General features: G+C 46.2%; 1 long non-coding RNA gene across 3 annotated transcripts in view; it reads right to left on the bottom strand.

The window, feature by feature from the left end:
* LOC135114446 (uncharacterized) overlaps positions 1 to 18275 on the bottom strand; it is a 246405-nt gene that overhangs the window by 192253 nt on the left and 35877 nt on the right. For all 3 annotated transcript variants that reach the window (XR_010275498.1, XR_010275500.1, XR_010275499.1), the window contains exons 3-4: positions 7277 to 7325; positions 6723 to 6813 (exon numbers count right to left, since the gene is read on the bottom strand). This is a non-coding gene — a long non-coding RNA (uncharacterized LOC135114446). The remainder of the gene's footprint in view (positions 1 to 6722; positions 6814 to 7276; positions 7326 to 18275) is intronic.

Here is an 18275-nt window from a genome sequence, read left to right as displayed (position 1 = left end):
CTCTCTCTCTCTCTCTCTCTCTCTCTCTTCGTGTCTTTGAAAAATATTTGTAAAAGTACTTTGTAACTTTTTATGTGAAGGGAGCAGAGAGAGAGAGAGAGAGAGAGATCGCCACCAGTGAGAAGGAACTTGAAAACACGACTGGCTGATTATTTTTCCTCCGCCACATTTTTTTTTTTTTTCTTTTAGCTGGAAAACGAGAAATTCATGTTTGGCACTCACACTTTCATACTCGCACACACAGCACTCAACAACCGAGGCGAGTGACGAGGCGGTTTCGTAATACCTGCCATTGTAAAGATTAGCCAGAGCACCACAGTACTTTGGGCGTCAGTTGGGTGCAGCATCGCCATGAAAAAAACACACAGGAAAAAATTAGGCGGAATAAAACGAAAGCAGAGGCTCAGGCAAGAGACGGTAACCTTTTGTGCACCTAAGGAAAAAAAATAAATAAAGAATACATAGCCATAATGTGAAATAACGGCGACTGAGGTGTTTCCTGACATCACCAACACACACACACACCCACACACACACACACCCACCCACACACACACACACACACACACACACACACACACACACACACAGCAAGACATTCACATACAAAAATTTTAAGAGCCTGAGGCAACTGTGGGAGGTGAAGGTTACAGATGAAGGAAGGATAGACATGCACTGCTCATCTGCTGCTTTTATCCTCCCTCCCTCAATCCTCCTCCTCCTCCTCCTCCTCCTCCTCCTCCTCCTCCTCCTCCTCCTCCTCTTTCCTTCCCCCTCCCTCTCCACCTGTCCTGGGCCACGAGACGTGATCATCTCTGCCTAAACCTTCAATTTCTGGTCTCACCCGGTCACCACATGTTGAATATAAAAAGACTCAGGACATTTGAACACAATGCAGCATTACTAGCGGTTGTATCAGTTACAATGATAATAATAATGACGATAACAGCAGTATTATTATCATCACCCTCAGCAACAACAACAACAACAACAACAACAACAACAACAACAACAACAACAACTAGACATGTCATAACAGTATAAATCAATGGTAAAGATAAACCGGAGTTCCCAGTACCTTCTGAACTCAATAATACACACACACACACACACACACACACACACATACACACACACACACACACACACACACACACATACACACACACACACACGTAGCAATAAATCTTCCAATAATAACAATAATTTCCAACCACTAAAGTAGGATGAGATTATTACACGTGACAGCCAAAGCAGAGCGCCCTGTTGCTGCTGAAATCCCGCCCTTCCTCTGAGTTCAGTTGGTATTCATGTTTATGGTTCTCTCGTTTTTATGTCCGAGTAAAGCCGTCACGTATATTATCTGGAAGCGGTCATCGCGCGAGTCTGCGGTGAGGAGGGAGCGACAGGTGAGCCCTCGCGGGGGTCTCGCTCCACTAAACCTGACCCTTAGCACAGCACTGCACGTCTGCACACCTCGCCCTCAGCCTCACCTTTACACCCGCCCCACCAAGCTCCCGAGTCTTGGTGGCGCCCCTTGACGTACTCTTCTTCTCAAGTATAATTCTAGTTCGTGTGTACAGAAAGACGTGTGGAGGGCACTGGTTAACTCGTCCCCTCCAGACTCTTAGCCCCGCCATCACAACACTTCACCTCACCGGTAATTAACGCTATTTGGGATTATCATCACGTAAGGCCACGTCAGGAACAGTAAGCAGACATTCCAAGTCGAATGTAATCCACATGTCTTCTCACCCCACTCTCTTCCTCTCCCGCCTCGCCGCCTCCTCGCCGCTCAGCTGGTTTGGTAGTCGGCGATGACGAACGGTGTCCATTGATCTAGCAGTCAGGTGGGTGGTGATGACGTTACGGCGCCGCAGGTGGTAAATATGAGGTGGCAGCGATAAGCATCACAAGGGCTGCCCTTCACACTGACACATTCCCGAAGCAGGTGCAGGAGCGGCACCCCTCGGCGGCCCTCCCTGCTGCACGGGGTCGCGGAAGCCTCGGTACGCATACATTCCTGACGTAATCGAAGCCGTGGAGTGGTGGCCGACTTGAAGGACGGCAAACACTAGCGGTGATTAGACCAAATACGGCCGCTGGAGCACACTCAGCCCGCACAGCCTCTAAGTGTGCAAGCAGCCACCCTCGCCAGCCCTCGCCCCCGCCTTTGCCCTCGCCGCTCCTGCCACCTACACGTTGTTACTTCCCAGGGCACGCACAGGCCTGCGTATGAAAGGCACGCGAGGATGTCGGTAGCTCACAACTATAAAGCGACGCCGCCTCTCTGTCATACAGGAGGCGCTGGCCGGGAGATGATCGGTGCTCTGCTGGCGATGGATGCCGATAAATAACATGTCATCCCAGAAATGTTGATATTATAAGATCAGTGTCAGCCATAATGGTCGTCGCGTCGCCTTCAGCTGTATCCATTACATTCACTTTTTTCCTGATATATTTCAGCTGAAGCGCACCGCCGATTTATGGGAGGGCGGCGGTGTTGACTCAGCGATCAAGGTGCATTAGAGTGTCGAGGAACATATTGCTAATAGGGGTTTCTTCAAGGTAATTTGAAACCGCTTACACATTCTCCTAAGAACACTTTCCTCGCCCTGTTTCGAGTGTGTTGTTTGCTCAAAGTTTTCTGTTGAATCAGGCAACACAGTACTGGCCTCCTCCACACAGCACACTGGTTGCCGCCACCACTCCTGTAGCATTCACCGCAGCTCCCATTCCACTGCCACCCCTACGACTACTACACCTTTAACACCCCCACTGCCCCGACTCCCCTAGCAATGCAGTACTTTCTTTAACACCCCTTCATTAATACTCCTTTGACATCCTAACACACCATACTATTTCAACAACTTCAAATAACCTTTCTTCAACACCCCTACAACCCCTACTTCTTTAATACCCACTTCAGACACCCTACCTTCACCAACAGCACCCTTGAGTCCACATCCCTGCAATAATGTTTCCTTAATACCGCATGCCACACCTAGCAAGCATCCACCTCCTACATTCTCTTACATCCAGCATCACCTGCCTTACATCTCCCCACAGTCTTTACAGTTCCTCCCCATCTACTCCACATTCCTCGTTCTGTACCCATCCCTTTACTCATGTCCAGCCCTCCTCTTCCAAAAAAACACGAATTACTGCCACGATTCTTCACCACATTGTACAGATCCCATTTTTTTTTTTTTTTCGCTTCTATCGTCCTTACAGCAGCACCTCCTTCTCATTCCATCCCCAGCAGCCTTCTACAGTAAAGTGCAGTCCAGTCTCCGCCCCCATCTCAGCGCGCACGCTCCTTAACACTTGAGACATGCTTTTAACTTCCTGCAACTCTCGCTCTCCATGAATGAGACAGAAATGGCTCTCAAACGTGTAATCATTTGCAATATATTCAGGTTCTTTGCCTTAATTATAACTTTCGAGTGGTAGAGAGAGAGAGAGAGAGAGAGAGAGAGAGAGAGAGAGAGAGAGAGAGAGAGAAAGAGAGAGAGTAATACTGAGACAGGATTTACAACATCGTACGCCAGCTTATTGCCTTTTAAGACTAAGGAGTGTTGGAAGTATGATGCAATAAGACAACAGTAACTACTTCTTCTAATCGATATACGAGTCTTCTATGCGTCCTGAGCCTGGGATGTTTGGCATTCCCTCACGCACGGCGACTTCTGGTGGCTAAAGAAATTTGCAAGAATCACTGACACGTACACACTCCAAACATCAAATTGAGAGGGGTAAGTGCGGGCTGTATACCTCTGAGCTTTACGAACAGGGACACCAAAGCCCAGAAAGAATCATAACTTCTAAAGGAGGAGGAAGAGGAGGAGTTATAGTCATCTCCCTGGGCTCAACCAACGTCACACACGCAGAGGAGGAAGGGGAGGAAGACAGAAGAAGAAAAAAAGACTCCAACTGGCAGCAAAACTCTTACTGTTATCGAAGAATAAACAAGTTCTTTTATTGGTCGGGTTTTTACGGGGATCCTTGAACCATGTTAATCGCCTCTCGACATCCTTCCCGACATGCCGCCAAGGTTACCCAGCCATCACCTCTGTTTGTCCGCCTCGCAGGGTTTGCCAATTACGAGTCAACCGAATCCTTTTCCAACCTTCCTTCTCGAGACATTGTTCCGGACACCTCAGAAGGCTGGGCTGGGAGGAGAGGGGAGGAGGGAAGGGCAACGAAGCGGTCATTCCTCTGTGCCTGAAGAAGACATCCCTGAAACTTAGGAGAAGGAAAACAGGAGGAATAAAAGGGAGACGGTCATCTTCCTAAGCCTGATAGACCATTTCCCTAAACATGAAAGACACATTTTTGAGGTCTCGGGGACGGGAAGCGGACGAAGGCAAGGCCGTGCGGTAGAGAGAAGTATTCCGAGCAGAGGTCACCGGATGCTGCTGCTCGAGCCCCTGCAGACTTCGCCGTGATCATGCTGTTTCCAGAGATTCTTCTTTGACGAGTGATCGCTATCAGAAAATAGGAAAATAAGTTGGATTTCACAGCGTGACCCCGAAAAACTTCTCGGCAAAGCATTCCAGGTGTGTAATGAGAGCAACAGCAGCAGCAGCAGCAGCAGCAGCCAGGCAACAGCCGGCTTGGGGCACCGTGGTAATTTTCATCAGAATGTGAGTTGGTGTTGATAACATCTCCCCCGCATTGAACAGCCAACGCAGAAACTTCTTTTTTGCACCAACTATTTACAGCGGGAATATCACAGATTCTAATTTATATAACTGAACAAATCATCGAATGAGGCAGCCAGGAGGAGGCAGCCGCGGGTCACTGGGAGCTATTCGCGGCGCAGACTTCAACGCGAGGTAAATTTGCATTGGTTTTGGGATCCCGGCGAGGACCTAACAGACCTGAGAGGCATCACTGACCCAGCCATGACTCGCTGAATCACGACTCCGATCAACACTCACCCGCTGCGTGCGGCACATTATTCATTTTACAAAATCGCGCAGATACATAAACCGCCTGATTTGTTTTATTCGCCGTAAAGTTAATAAGTTTACTGAAGCATGTGGGCAGTAAGAGAGTTTCACTAAGTTTTTCCAGACAGTCCCTTCACTGCACAGATGCAATCATTAAAGCTTCCACGGGACGGGAGAGTGAGACGCTCTAACAGCATCTCACTGCCTGTCCTTGGTGGTCTGTTTTGCTCCGCGTGACTCATAACGCAAGCAACATCTAAATATTTTACCGCCCAGAAACTTATCTCTCTCTCTCTCTCTCTCTCTCTCTCTCTCTCTCTCTCTCTCTCTCTCTCTCTCTCTCTCTCTCTCTCTCTCTCTCTAGTTGACACTGCTCATTTGTATGATCTGAGATTCCATGTGTGTGTGTGTGTGTGTGTGTGTGTGTGTGTGTGTGTGTGTGTGTGTGTGTGTGTGTGTGTGTGTGTGTGTGTGTGTGTGTGTGTGTGTGTGAAAAACTCGCGTCATAAAATGGTGTTCCAAAGCAGAATTAGAGGAATGTGGTAGTGGTGGTGGTGATGGGGCAGCTCTTCCCCTCCCCCCCCAACACCACACCCCACCCAGCAGACCCTTCCCCCGCCACCTTATCCCGTCACACATCATAAGCGGCGCCTAGACAAACCTGCGCCAGCGATCCACAAGCTGTCTTTACGTCCGGGAGTGGCGCCTGAGATCCCACGACACTTATTGTACGCTGATTATAACACGGTTTCATTGTTCCTCCCGCAAAGTACTTATGTAGCCCTGAGTACACCGCCTCCCCTCCCCAATGCTTGCCTGCACCTTACCCCTTTCACTGTATAGTCCTCTCAGCTTCTTTCTTTTTCTTCTTTTTTTTTTTTAAGCCAATATTACTTCCTCTCCTTATCTCCTCGCACCCTGCCCGGCCCCATCTTTCCTCATCACCTTCCACCAAATCCCTACTCCACTATAGTCTCTCCCTTCACGCAATCCTCCTCCTCCTGCTCCTCCTCTTCCCCAACCACCATCCCTCATCTCCATACCCGCCAGCGTCTCTCTCTCCCACTGTCCACTACCACACCTCTCACTTCCCCTTCAGCAGCATCCTGTCCCGCGCCCCTTCAATATCCCATCAATCTTATACACAGGCCCCACCACCTCTTAAGCCCCGTATCGCCATCTCTACAGAATCTCGCCTAATTGTATCATCCACATTTATCGTTGTCTCTTCCCTATCTAAATGGATATCTTATAATGGGCCGAACCAATTAGCTGCTCACCCGATCATCCGCTGCGAGGGCGGGGCGAGGGCTGGGTAGGGCTAGATAGGAAGGAAAAGGCAATATTCACAAGGGATTTGAAGGTGATGTGTAAAGAATAGGGGCTGGATGGCAAGTAGAGACTATGGAAAGCAGTACAGGTTGCTCGTGTTTCATCGTGCAGCGAAAGAGGTACGTGAACAGTGACCCAAGTGCGGTTCCTACGGCGACACGATGGGAGGCTATGGGAGATCAAGATTATGGGGTCAAGGAAGTGGTTATAACTGAAGATCGTAACAGCAATACATTAATAGATGGGTAGATAGATAGATTGATTGCTTTTTGGGGGTTAAGACGGGTCATACAGCGCCACACATAAAAAGGTTACAAATTCAGTAAAAGTTTAGACATAAAATAAGAAGGCAAGGGACTTAACGTGGAAGGTTATAATACGTACAGGTCAAGTATTACATTGCTTTGGCCCATAACGGTAGGTGTCGGTACTTACAGAAGCAATGACGCCCCATGAGACAGGAATGCACAAAGTTGGTATTTCTTGTGTTCTAATGTGCCTCCGCTTACAGTGATGTGCCTCGTCTCTGCAATGCGATGTCTTCTATTAGGTGATTCAGGTGATACACATGATGGATCTGTATTTTTATCCGGCTTACTGATGCACTTCATTATTACAGAGGTGATGAATTTCTTCCTCTCTCTCGTTCTCCTTCTCTTCTTATCCTCCAATCTTCTGTCTTCCCTTTCTATCCTCCTATGCAATTTCCCCCTTCCTCTTCTCTCATTACGTGCTTCACATCATCTATCTTCTTCCTACATCTTTTCTCTTCCATTTATATCTCTTTTGCTTTCACATCTTTATTTTCCTCATATTTCGTCCTTCAGTTCTCTCTCTCTCTCTCTCTCTCTCTCTCTCTCTCTCTCTCTCTCTCTCTCTCTCTCTCTCTCTCTCTCTCTCTCTCTCTCTCTCTCTCTCTCTCTAAGTAGATGACATGCAGGAAAGAGGAGTGATATAAAATAGTTACTAGATTCTTACTCTTTACATACCTTCCATGCGGTGAGCGAGTCTCGTCCCTGTCCGAAGTTCTGGTGTACTCTGAAATATAGAAGAAACAGATGACAATAAGGGCGCCGTGACAATCCCGCTATACCCAGAGTTATTCCAGTGGTCATTCTTTGGAGACAGTTCCCCCATTAAGACGGCCCGGTTGTGTCTAAGGGATGTAACCAGGTGGCGAAAATGGGAAGTGTTGAACATCGTATATTTTTCAACAGACCCACGCTGGATTCATTGCTGCCTGTGATGAGAGCCGCTTGCTTTGTCAGGCGCCACCGCTCTGGGCCCCCCTGCTACAGCTCAAGGCAGCTTCTTAATGGCACGCCAGCCTGGGCAAGGGCTCAGCGGCTTACTACCACAGCTCAAGCCTTGCAAAGTGTCGGGTTTCAGCAATCTAAAAAAGTTAAAAAATTATATAGCTTCTTCTGTTCTAACTCTTCTTAGCTCCACTTCTTCCTTGGTGGTCAGTGGTCACAGCTCCTCCTCGCCTTCTCTTCATAAAACATCCCATTCAGTCTTCCATTACTTTCTTCTTCCTTTCCCTTCACTGCCTTCTTGTCTAATTCTCCTCGTAATTATTAAGTCACCTGGAGGAAGGACAAGACACAAGGTTGCCAGTGACTAAAGGAGACTAACTCTGGCTGACGAAAATTTCAATGGCAGCTTCAAATTTCCATATATTTAATTCCCAATTCAGTCGTTTTTTATCATTCATCTCCGGACACGAACACAAAAAAACACAAACAAAAAGAAAACAGTGCTAAATTTGAAGGAAACAGACAAGCAAAAATATATAAATGGATGCTTGTTTTCTTCTCCACGTGGCGAGACTCAAAGCAGAACCAAGAGACCAAAGAAGTCCCTATAGAGGTCATCCTGGGGAGTAAGGAGGAGGGACTCAAGGGACCAGCATCGCAGTGGTGGGTCGGCCAGAGACAATAACTGAAGAAACCACCAAGCAAGAGACGCAAAATTACAGTGGTGTGGACGCCGGACAGGCCACAAAAAGGGGCGACATGGGGGACAGACAACACAGAGAGAGAGAGAGAGAGAGAGAGAGAGAGAGAGAGAGAGAGAGAGAGAGAGAGAGAGAGAGAGAGAGAGAGAGAGAGAGAGAGAGAGAGAGAGAGAGAGAGAGAGAGAAACACACACACACACACACACACACACACACACACACACACACACACAAGACTGGAGGGCACAAGGTGGACTGCCATTGACCAATCAGAGAGGACCCTTGCGCGTGGCCAACACACGACGACCACCACCACCACTACCACTACCACCACCACCACCACCACCAGCACAGCCTCGAGTGGTCCGGAACACATCTTATTAACCGGGACCTTCCTCTGAGTGGCCGGGATGATAACACTCTTGGAGCACCACCACCATAACGAGTCAATTATTTAGCGCACGTATCAGTCGCTGATGAAGTACTCGGGCCAATAAAGACGGAGATGAGCCACACGACACACCTGGAACGTTGAGACTGTTTGTGTGTCTGTGTAGCTGTCTGTCTGTCTGTCTGTCTGTCTGTCTGTCTGTCTGTCTGTCTGTTTGTCTTCCTTTTTTCCACAGCACTGAGTCTACAAACAGTTCATCATTTCTAGAGTGGAATGACTGATGAAACATAAAGAAAAATATATAGCGAGATATCTAACATTCTACCTTTATGCAAAAATATATGAAGAAATACATTCAAGAAACAGTGGAACAAAGTAAGGCAGAGGAGGGCGAGAACTCCTCCTCCTCCTCCTCCTCCTCCTCCTCCTCCTCCTCCTCCTCCTCCTCCTCCTCCTCCTCCTCCTCCTCCTCCTCCTCCTCCTGCTCCTCCTTCTTCTTCAGCTTTACCCATTTCCAGCAGATGCATCTTGTCGAGAAAAAATTGTAGCGCATACTCGGAATCTCAAAGGGACAATATATCTTTCCCGTTGGGCGGCAAAAAGAGGTTGACTTGATGATCTGGAGCTGAGAACCTTTTTCCTCCAAACATGCCATCATGCAAGCACGGATATTGTCCCGGCCAGGAAATGTCCACCAGCTGATTTATAACGAAATACCAGTAATTAAAAAGGAGAATAGGGATGGAGAGGATAACTGGGGCTGATCTATGACAAGTAGTATTAATAGAGGAAGAGAGAGAGAAGAAAAGAGAGACAGGATAACCGAAACAGATCAGTGACAAATACTAGTAATTAAAAAAAAGACAGACAGAAAAAGAGGTTAACCGAAACAATTTAATAATAGGAAGACCACCATCAGGAGACGAAGGAGATCACGGACTCTCGCTCCAGAAAACACAGCAACGGCCACTAATAGGAAAGTAATGAGGGACAGGACACATCGTATTATAGCGGTATCGTGCCCTCCATCTAGCACTCCACGAGGAACACTTCCCTCAGATTACGTCATTTGTTTGTCAGGATAAAGACACACTGCCCAACACTCCAAGCAGGACAGACAATACCTGCCATCCTGTCACCCTCTCATCCTCTTACTAATGCCCCTCCTCCTCTTCTTCCCCCTCCTCCTCTACACACTGTTCAACACTCCAAGCAGGACAGACAATACTGCCATCCTGTCATCCTCTCATCCTCTTACTAATGTCCCTCCTCCTCTTCCTTTTCTATTTCTTCATCGTCTTCTTTTTTTTTATTATCATTTCCTTCTTTTAATTTTCTTCTATTATAATTCGGCAAAGCAAAGAAAGAGATCCATATATGTCTTTTCCTCCAATCAAGATCACAATCACGAGTACCAGTGACTTCACCGGCTGTGTGTGTGTGTGTGTGTGTGTGTGTTACCTTACCCCGTCGGCTATCACGTGCCACACCTTCAAAATAATGGCGTCAAGGGAAACAAAATTGAATAGCTTTTTTTTTCTTCTCTCTCTTTCTTTCTCTCTGTCTCTCCCTCTCTCTCTCTATCTCACACTTTTCTTTTTTAATTCTGTCGTGTTTCGGGTAAATCATTAACGAAAGGAAATTGATATATAAAGAAAAAGCAGTGCAGAATAATAAAACAAATTAAGTTCTTTGATGAAAAAGGAAAAACTGGACTTTCTTTTCTTTTTCTTTGGCGTGAGAAGACGGTTGAGTCACAACAGGCAAGTTAACTGAAATGACGCGGGGATATACACGATTGATATGTGATGATAAACACACACACACACACACACACACACACACACACACACACACACACACACACACACACACACACACAGTAAAAGCAGACAGATAGGTAGACGGACAAAGGGAGAAGACCATATGCCCACACACACACACACACATACACACACACACACACACACACACACACACACCCTCCCACCCCCAACTCCTCCCACGCCAACACCCTCCCTCCCCTCTCCCCCCTCCACACACATTCAAGCATGCGGAGAGACAGATGGACGGGGAGAAATATTGGCACGGCAAAGGCGGCGCTGCTATCGAGGAAATGAGACTAATGGAGTGTGAAATAAACAGCTGGATGTATATAAATCTATTTGTTCTTTCCATCATACTCCGTCTTCATTATACATATATGTCATCTTTTTTTTATTTATTTATTTATTTTTTTATTTATTGTTTTTTTTTGTAGCTTCGGGGCCTCATATAACATTTCCTGGAACCCTTTACCGTTTTTCCATTTCCTTGCACCGGGCCCTCTCTCTCTCTCTCTCTCTCTCTCTCTCTCTCTCTCTCTCTCTCTCTCTCTCTCTCTCTCTCTCTCGCCGACACCTCGCCAGCCGCCACTCCCGCCTGCCCCACCCATCCCGCCCCCTCGCCTCCACAAAAAGAAAGCACGCCACACATTCAGCATACGCAGCCTGTTAGCATAGCCAGCGTTAATATACGCAGATACGCATTTCTTTCGTTACGCTATAGCAAAACATGGAATATGAAGATGGGTTAACTGAAGGATAGGTGTGAAAGATTGTCCAAGAAAATACGTTGACATTATTATTATCATTTTTTATTTTATTTTTATTTATTTATTTTTTTTTTTTTGGGGGGGGAGTAAAATGACATGATATGAAATAGATTTATGATTAACTGTCGAAAAATATTTAAGATAGTAAAAGTAGTGGTAAAATCGAAGACTTTTTTTTTCTTTTTTTTTTTTATCTATTTCATCAACTCATTTATCTATTTATTTGTCTGTTGCATTTATGTATTATTTCTTTTCGTGTGTGTGTGTGTGTGTGTGTGTGTGTGTGTGTGTGTGTGTGTGTGTGTGTGTGTGTGTGTGTGTGTATCTACTGTTTCATTTTCTCTGTGGAATTGTTTGCAGAATGAGTCTTAATATATTATTCCCTCACACCTCTTCACTCCACTCTTCACCCCCCTCCTCCTCCCTCGCTATGCCCCCAGTACTGGATTACACTTCGCAGATCCGTTACCTTCCCTTGTTCTCGCTATAGCACCCCTTCCTTTCATTCCTTCCCCTAACAGCCTCATAAAGTCTAACATATCTGCTGCTGTTAGTTCTTCCTTTCAGTTGCTTCGTTGTTATATACTTACTTCCTCTCACTTCATCATCAGACTTCATCGCCATCAGCACAGTCACTACCACCACCACCACCACCACCACCATTATTCCTATATATCATCCCGTAACAATGCCTGAATATTTAATTTGATAAATATATTTCATCTAAATTTTCCTCCTTTTTTATTATGCTATGGATGGATTCTTTCGATCCCTTTATTATCTCAGTATATTTTATTTTACTTATCACTGAGTGCTTTGTTTCCAGATGTATTTACCATATGGGTGAGGCTGCGGTACAGATTTAGTATAACATTATTAATATTTCCACCATACATAACATCCACCTCTCATTACTTCATTATCTGGTAGCAGCCCCTCTTCCTCCCCAGTAACTAATAAACTTCACGACCACCATTACCGCATCCCCACCATCTCTGCATTATTCACCCAACAACACACTCACTCACCGTTAATATTACCTTTCCTTCACTACTTCATTATCAAACAGCACCCCCTCTCCCCTCCCAATCACTAAGTAGCCTCCCCACCACCAGCCCATCACTTCCCTCACCCATACATCATCCCATAAGAAAACAACAGATCTTTCACCATCCATATAATCTCCCCTCACTACTTCATTATCAAGCAGTAATCCCCTCTTCTGGTGTAGCAATCAAACACTTACCACTACACCACAACTCACACTTAAACATCCCACACACACACACACACACACACTCCAACAGCATCACGGAAACTTCCCTTAACTCAGACATTCTAATAATCATACAATACATGCCTTCTCTCTCTCTCTCTCTCTCTCTTCCTCTCTCTCTCTCTCTCTCTCTCTCTCTCTCTCTCTCTCTCTCTCTCTCTCTCTCTCTCTCTCTTCCTTACCTAAACTAGTATATCACACCATAACCCAAGCAGAGGAGAATATTATCCTCACACACACACCTGTCCCTACCTAATGACCTCCATCACACCTGCCTGACCTTTCTGTCGCCACCTGTTGACCCTCTAGCTCTCCTCGCCCCGCCCCGCCTCGCCCAGCCCGGCCCCGCCCCTGTAGTAACGAGTGTTCGGGAGGGGGTGGATGGCGTAGAGGAAGAGGCGGGTGGGGATAAGAGGAGGGCCGAAGGGGGAAAAAAGGCGATGGAAGAGGAGGAAGAGGAAGATGAAAGTGGGGGGGTGAGGATCTAGAAAATTCAACTCGACAGACAAAGGGTATATATTTAGATAAGACAGATATGAATTAGAGGAATGAGAGAGAGAGAGAGAGAGAGAGAGAGAGAGAGAGAGAGAGAGAGAGAGAGAGAGAGAGAGAGAGAGAGAGAGAGAGAGAGAGAGAGAGAGAGAGAGAGAGAGAGAGAGACGAGAATAAACTTAAAAGAAAATGATATATACAAAAAGAATGGAATGAAATGTTGAAATGAAAAGTTAGCTACAATACAAACACGTCCTTTTCACTTCTCCTCTTTCCTCTTGTGTTTCTTTCTCCATTCCCCGCCGCCTCACTCCAGCTTCCGGCGCCCGACATTGCTTGCACGATGGCAAACTACGATAATTTTTCACTAATGATCCATAGTCTAATTGCCTTGTTCCGCCGGTAGGAGTGTGTCCCTCATTAGCGTCTGGAGACTTTCCCGCCTCGCCTCAACAACACTGGCCAGATCAGCATCATCTCAACAGCCACTCCGCCCCCCCTGTTTAAGGACCATTATTTCCCTATTGAATACCACTGGGGGGACTCAAATCCATTACAATTTGAGCATATCTTTTTTTATGATCTATTTTTTTTCCTTCATAGTTTAATTATTCGTTTGTTATCGCAGTTGTTGCTCTTGCTGTCGTCCGTGATCCGCGCCGTGGAGGGTTACAGGCTAGGGGACGAGGATGAGTGGGCGTTTAAGAAAGCTGGGCGGGTTAGTACAGACCGGAAGGATGAGTAGGTGGGCGGGAAAGAAGGAACAGGGGAGGATAGGTGGACTGGGAGGGGCATGGCGGGGAGGTAAACTGGTGGGTGGAAAAAGAAGGTGGGGTCGCAGCATCGCCTGGATAAATAGATACAGGGAACATACAAAAAACCAGACCCCTAGCATTCCTCCTCCAACACCAGACCTTCGCGGCGCCGTCACACCAGCACCTCGAGTCCCGCCGCAGCCCAGTAAGGAATCCATTACCTGGGGACCTTCGTGCGGCTCATTACCGGGACCATTGTGACTGGCGGATATGACTGGTGGGGAAAAAGCAGCCCCGTTGATGCTGAGGCTGCTGCACTGGAAGTCTTCCTTATGCTCCCAGGCTGAGGGGAAGGTGTAATGGCAGAGTGTCGCTTTTGTCAACACACGTGCGAAATGACTTCCTAACGTCTCAGTCCCGTGTGTGTGTGTGTGTGTGTGTGTGTGTGTGTGTGTTAAAACAAAAAACGCTAGGAAAAACAGTGTCAGATTTGATTAGAATTTTATCATGAATCATTATATTATATACTATTATTATTATTATTATTATTCTCTCTCTCTCTCTCTCTCTGTCTCTCTCTCTCTCTCTCTCTCTCTCTCTCTCTCTCCTCTCTCTCTCTCTCTCTCTCTCTCTCTCTCTCTCTGCTTTCTTTGTGGGCTATGATAAGCGTACAGCAGAACAATTAAGTGATAGCAGATAATAATTGTCTGACGCAATATCCTGTATGGAGAGCTTAACATGTAAAGCTGCTGCCAACACCTGAGGTACCCGTTTTCGTTTCGCTAAGCCCCGCCCATCCACCCACCAGCATCCACCCACACCCACGCTCCTCCACCCACCCACACCCACCTTCCAAACATAGGCAATCTACGAGCAGTCAAACACACACACACACACACACACACACACACACACACACACACACACACACACACCTACCCACCCAACCAGTCACAACTAAATAGAACCTGCACATTTTTCCTCTTCAGGCACGCAAACGGAGCCTGCCGGATGGCGAAGACACTTGAAATTTCTGAGACCCAGCAGACGTTAAACAAACCATTCCCTCCCTCTCTCCCTTGAACCACGATTGCCCACAAGCGCCCGAGTTTTTCCCCCAATCAAAAAGAATCTTGCGCAGCAGCAGGAGGACTGAAAGAGAGAGAGAGAGAGAGAGGGAGACACACACAGACACACACTCACACTCACACACACACACACAGAAACAGAGAGAGGAGATACACAGGAGGAGAGAAACAGAGGTATATACTGCAAGGGAGAGTGGTATGATATATGTGTGTAAGTAAGAAAAGGTAAGAAAAGAATACATATATATATTCCGAGGTATCTTATTTACATATTCTGCATTTGTTTTGTGCTGTCGTGCATAAACTCATCCTTGCAAATGGGCGGCCGGCATGCAAATACTGTTCAGTCATGATGGTACACACATGGATCGTCTCGTGTTTGGCTGCTGAGAGACACGGGAGCGAGATCTTATGCTGGTCCCTCCTTGGCTCCTCCTACCCCTCCTCCTCCTGCTGCTTCTACTTCTTACTGAGCTCTCCGCTGCCTCTCCCATCCCCTCCCTCTTCTCTCTCTCCCTAGAGTACAACGCTCATCTGCAGGAAGAGAGAGAGAGAGAGAGAGAGAGAGAGAGAGAGAGAGAGAGAGAGAGAGAGAGAGAGAGAGAGAGAGAGAGAGAGAGAGAGAGAGAGAGAGAGAGAGAGAGAGAGGAGAGAGAGAGAGAGAGAGAGAGAGAGAGAGAGAGAGAGAGAGAGAGAGAGAGAATGGTAGCAAAAAAAATAGACAGAAGGAAGGTGAGACGAAAAAGACAGAAAAGAAACACAGGAAGACAACGAGACAAAAGGAAGTTGCAGAGGACTCAAACAAAGAAGGGCAGGGAGGAGGAAGTAGATGGACACAAACAAACAGACCTGCAGACACATACGTATACATAAAAGACGAAGACGCAAATATACATATAGACGCAGAGATACACGCATATTTCTAACAACCAGAGATATATACATGTATGCAAAACAACCACAGGAAGTTCGTATAGACATACACTGGCCCAGACATGCTCCAGTCACACTTACTAAAGGAAAAGGTATCTATGAGGTACTAATAAAGATTCAGACACACAAAAACTCCATTAAGATAAATACAAATGCTACACTCTGTCATTCCTACAAAAATACGTACTCAGGTACAGACATACGTACACTCAATGACTCTACATCACACATGCATATACAAATGTTTAAATATCACGTTCATTTTAACTCCCACGGTTTAGTTCACCGCCTCACTGCCTCATCGACTCCCCCTCCGCCACCACCTTCTCCCTTCTCTTGGCGGTCCGTGACAAACCATGTTGATTGCCCACTGAATGCCGCCCACTGCTAATATTGAAGCTGCACTCCTTGCCCTCCCTCATCCTCAGGCCCCGTAATGCGCCAAGGAGTTGCATACAAATACTTGACAGTGAAGGGTGAAGAGCCTGGCGCGGTGTTAACGATGATATCATGCCAGGTCTATACGTTTCGAAATTTTACTTAGGCCTTTTTGGAATGTGTTGTAGATTCTTCGTGTAGAAAATGGAGAGGAAAGTATATGATTTTTTTTTTTTTTTTGCGATATAGACCTAATCATTAAATAATTATCCGCATTTTTATAATTCATCCATGCAATAAACTCCAAAATGGATCGGTTTATCCACAAAATAATAATAAAAAAGAACACCTGAACAAATCCACCTATCCACAAGGCTATAGGCTGCTGCACAGGCACAGTCATCGAGGCGCACAACTCGCCCACAGCAGCACATCCACAGCGGCACAAACGGTGCACTCGTGTCTGAGCCTGCAGCCTGCGTCAGGTGCTGAGGCAAGCCAAGCGTAAAGTTTTAAAAGTGCCCCCCAAAACAAAGAGAAACGTACAATTCCACGCAGTACTTTCCTGGCTGCCTTCTGTAAGTACAAACAATAAAACAGCGGTAGTAGCAGGAGCACCACAAGCGGCGGTGTAAGACGAAGACGTGGTGCTATTACTCCGGCGCTGAATATAGATAAATTATACGTGTGCGAGTCTGCTGTGAAGCTTTAATGTGATAATCGCCATGAATTTCTGATAATTGCCTCTGAACGTATATATACAGAGGCATCGCAGAGTTTTACGTGCTGCTTTATCTTAGAGTTCATTTTTTACTTAACTTTCTGACTTCCTTTGTGTTTTTAGTTTTGTTATTTTGTTTTTGAAAAAGTTGTAACGTTGAAAAGAGAGGCAGGTTTTATTTTCATCTCTTATTTAATCTCTCTCTCCTCTCTCTCTCTCTCTCTCTCTCTCTCTCTCTCTCTCTCCTCTCTCTCTCTCTCTCTCTCTCTCTCTCTCTCTCTCTCTCTCTCTCTCTCCAGGGACAAAAAATTAATCCAATAAAAATAAAAGGCCCGTTAATTGTCTCTGCCATAAAGAAAAGGGCATAATTCTACAGGAAAAAGAAATATAGGATTGGAAATATCTAGAAGTCCTATTTTAAGCAAAGTCAAGCCGTAGGAAATTGGTAAATACAGATTCAGGCAGCGAGTTCCAGAGTTTGAGTTTACCAGGGTTTCGTGACCTGGTACAGACTTCTTCAGGTTCGCCAATATTCCTTCTCCTAAACGTGGCTCCTTAAGGAATTTTAGGTGCTTCCAAGGTTGAATAAGATGCTGAACGGTCCATTTGAGAGCTGAGATGTAAAGGAGAACGGAGGAAATTATCATGTTAACTTGTTCGTACCTCTAAGTTTTCATGATGGTGACTGGTCAGGCACAGGCAAGCACTTCCAGGGTAAGGGTGAGGACGAGAGAGAAAACATATTGGTATGGACACACACACACACACACACACACACACACACACACAACACACACAACACACACACACACACACACACACAGTTAGCTAGTTAAGTGGCTGAATGAAGTTCGCCGTCTACTCTTGTTGCATAAGTTTTGATTGATAAGCATTGAGTTACTGTCCTGCTTGAGCGAGAGGGTTGTGCTGTGTGGCCGAGAAAGGTCTCAGCCTTACTCACAGACCGGACTGTATAACCTCTAACGCTTAAGCTGTAACGAGGAAGGTACAAGTCGCGATTATGTTTACAGCACGTGATCCTCAAGACTGGGTGCATTACAGTCAACCATCAGACAAATAAAAATCAAGAAGAAAGTTTCTCTCTCGAAGTCTGCAAGCAACAAGACCCGCACCACTGCATTCTTCCAGTAGTCGCAGCGGTTACAAACTTGCTGTAACATACAACTCTTCACATTCCTTCAAAACATTAGGGAAACCAAACAACAGGACTTCCTCTTCTTGGATACCTGCAACAACGCATCTTTTTCTTAAGGAACTGCTAATGTTTTCTATCCCATTGTAGGATCCTTAGCCCGTTACTCCCTCCGACGTGTAGGAAATCATAAACTCTAAGCTGACCTGACATTACCATCCCCTTGTCTCATTTGGTCGCAGGGGATGCCG

Source organism: Scylla paramamosain, chromosome 27, assembly GCF_035594125.1.
Source record: "Scylla paramamosain isolate STU-SP2022 chromosome 27, ASM3559412v1, whole genome shotgun sequence".
NCBI lineage: Eukaryota > Metazoa > Arthropoda > Malacostraca > Decapoda > Portunidae > Scylla > Scylla paramamosain.
This window is presented reverse-complemented; position numbering and strand designations above follow the sequence as displayed.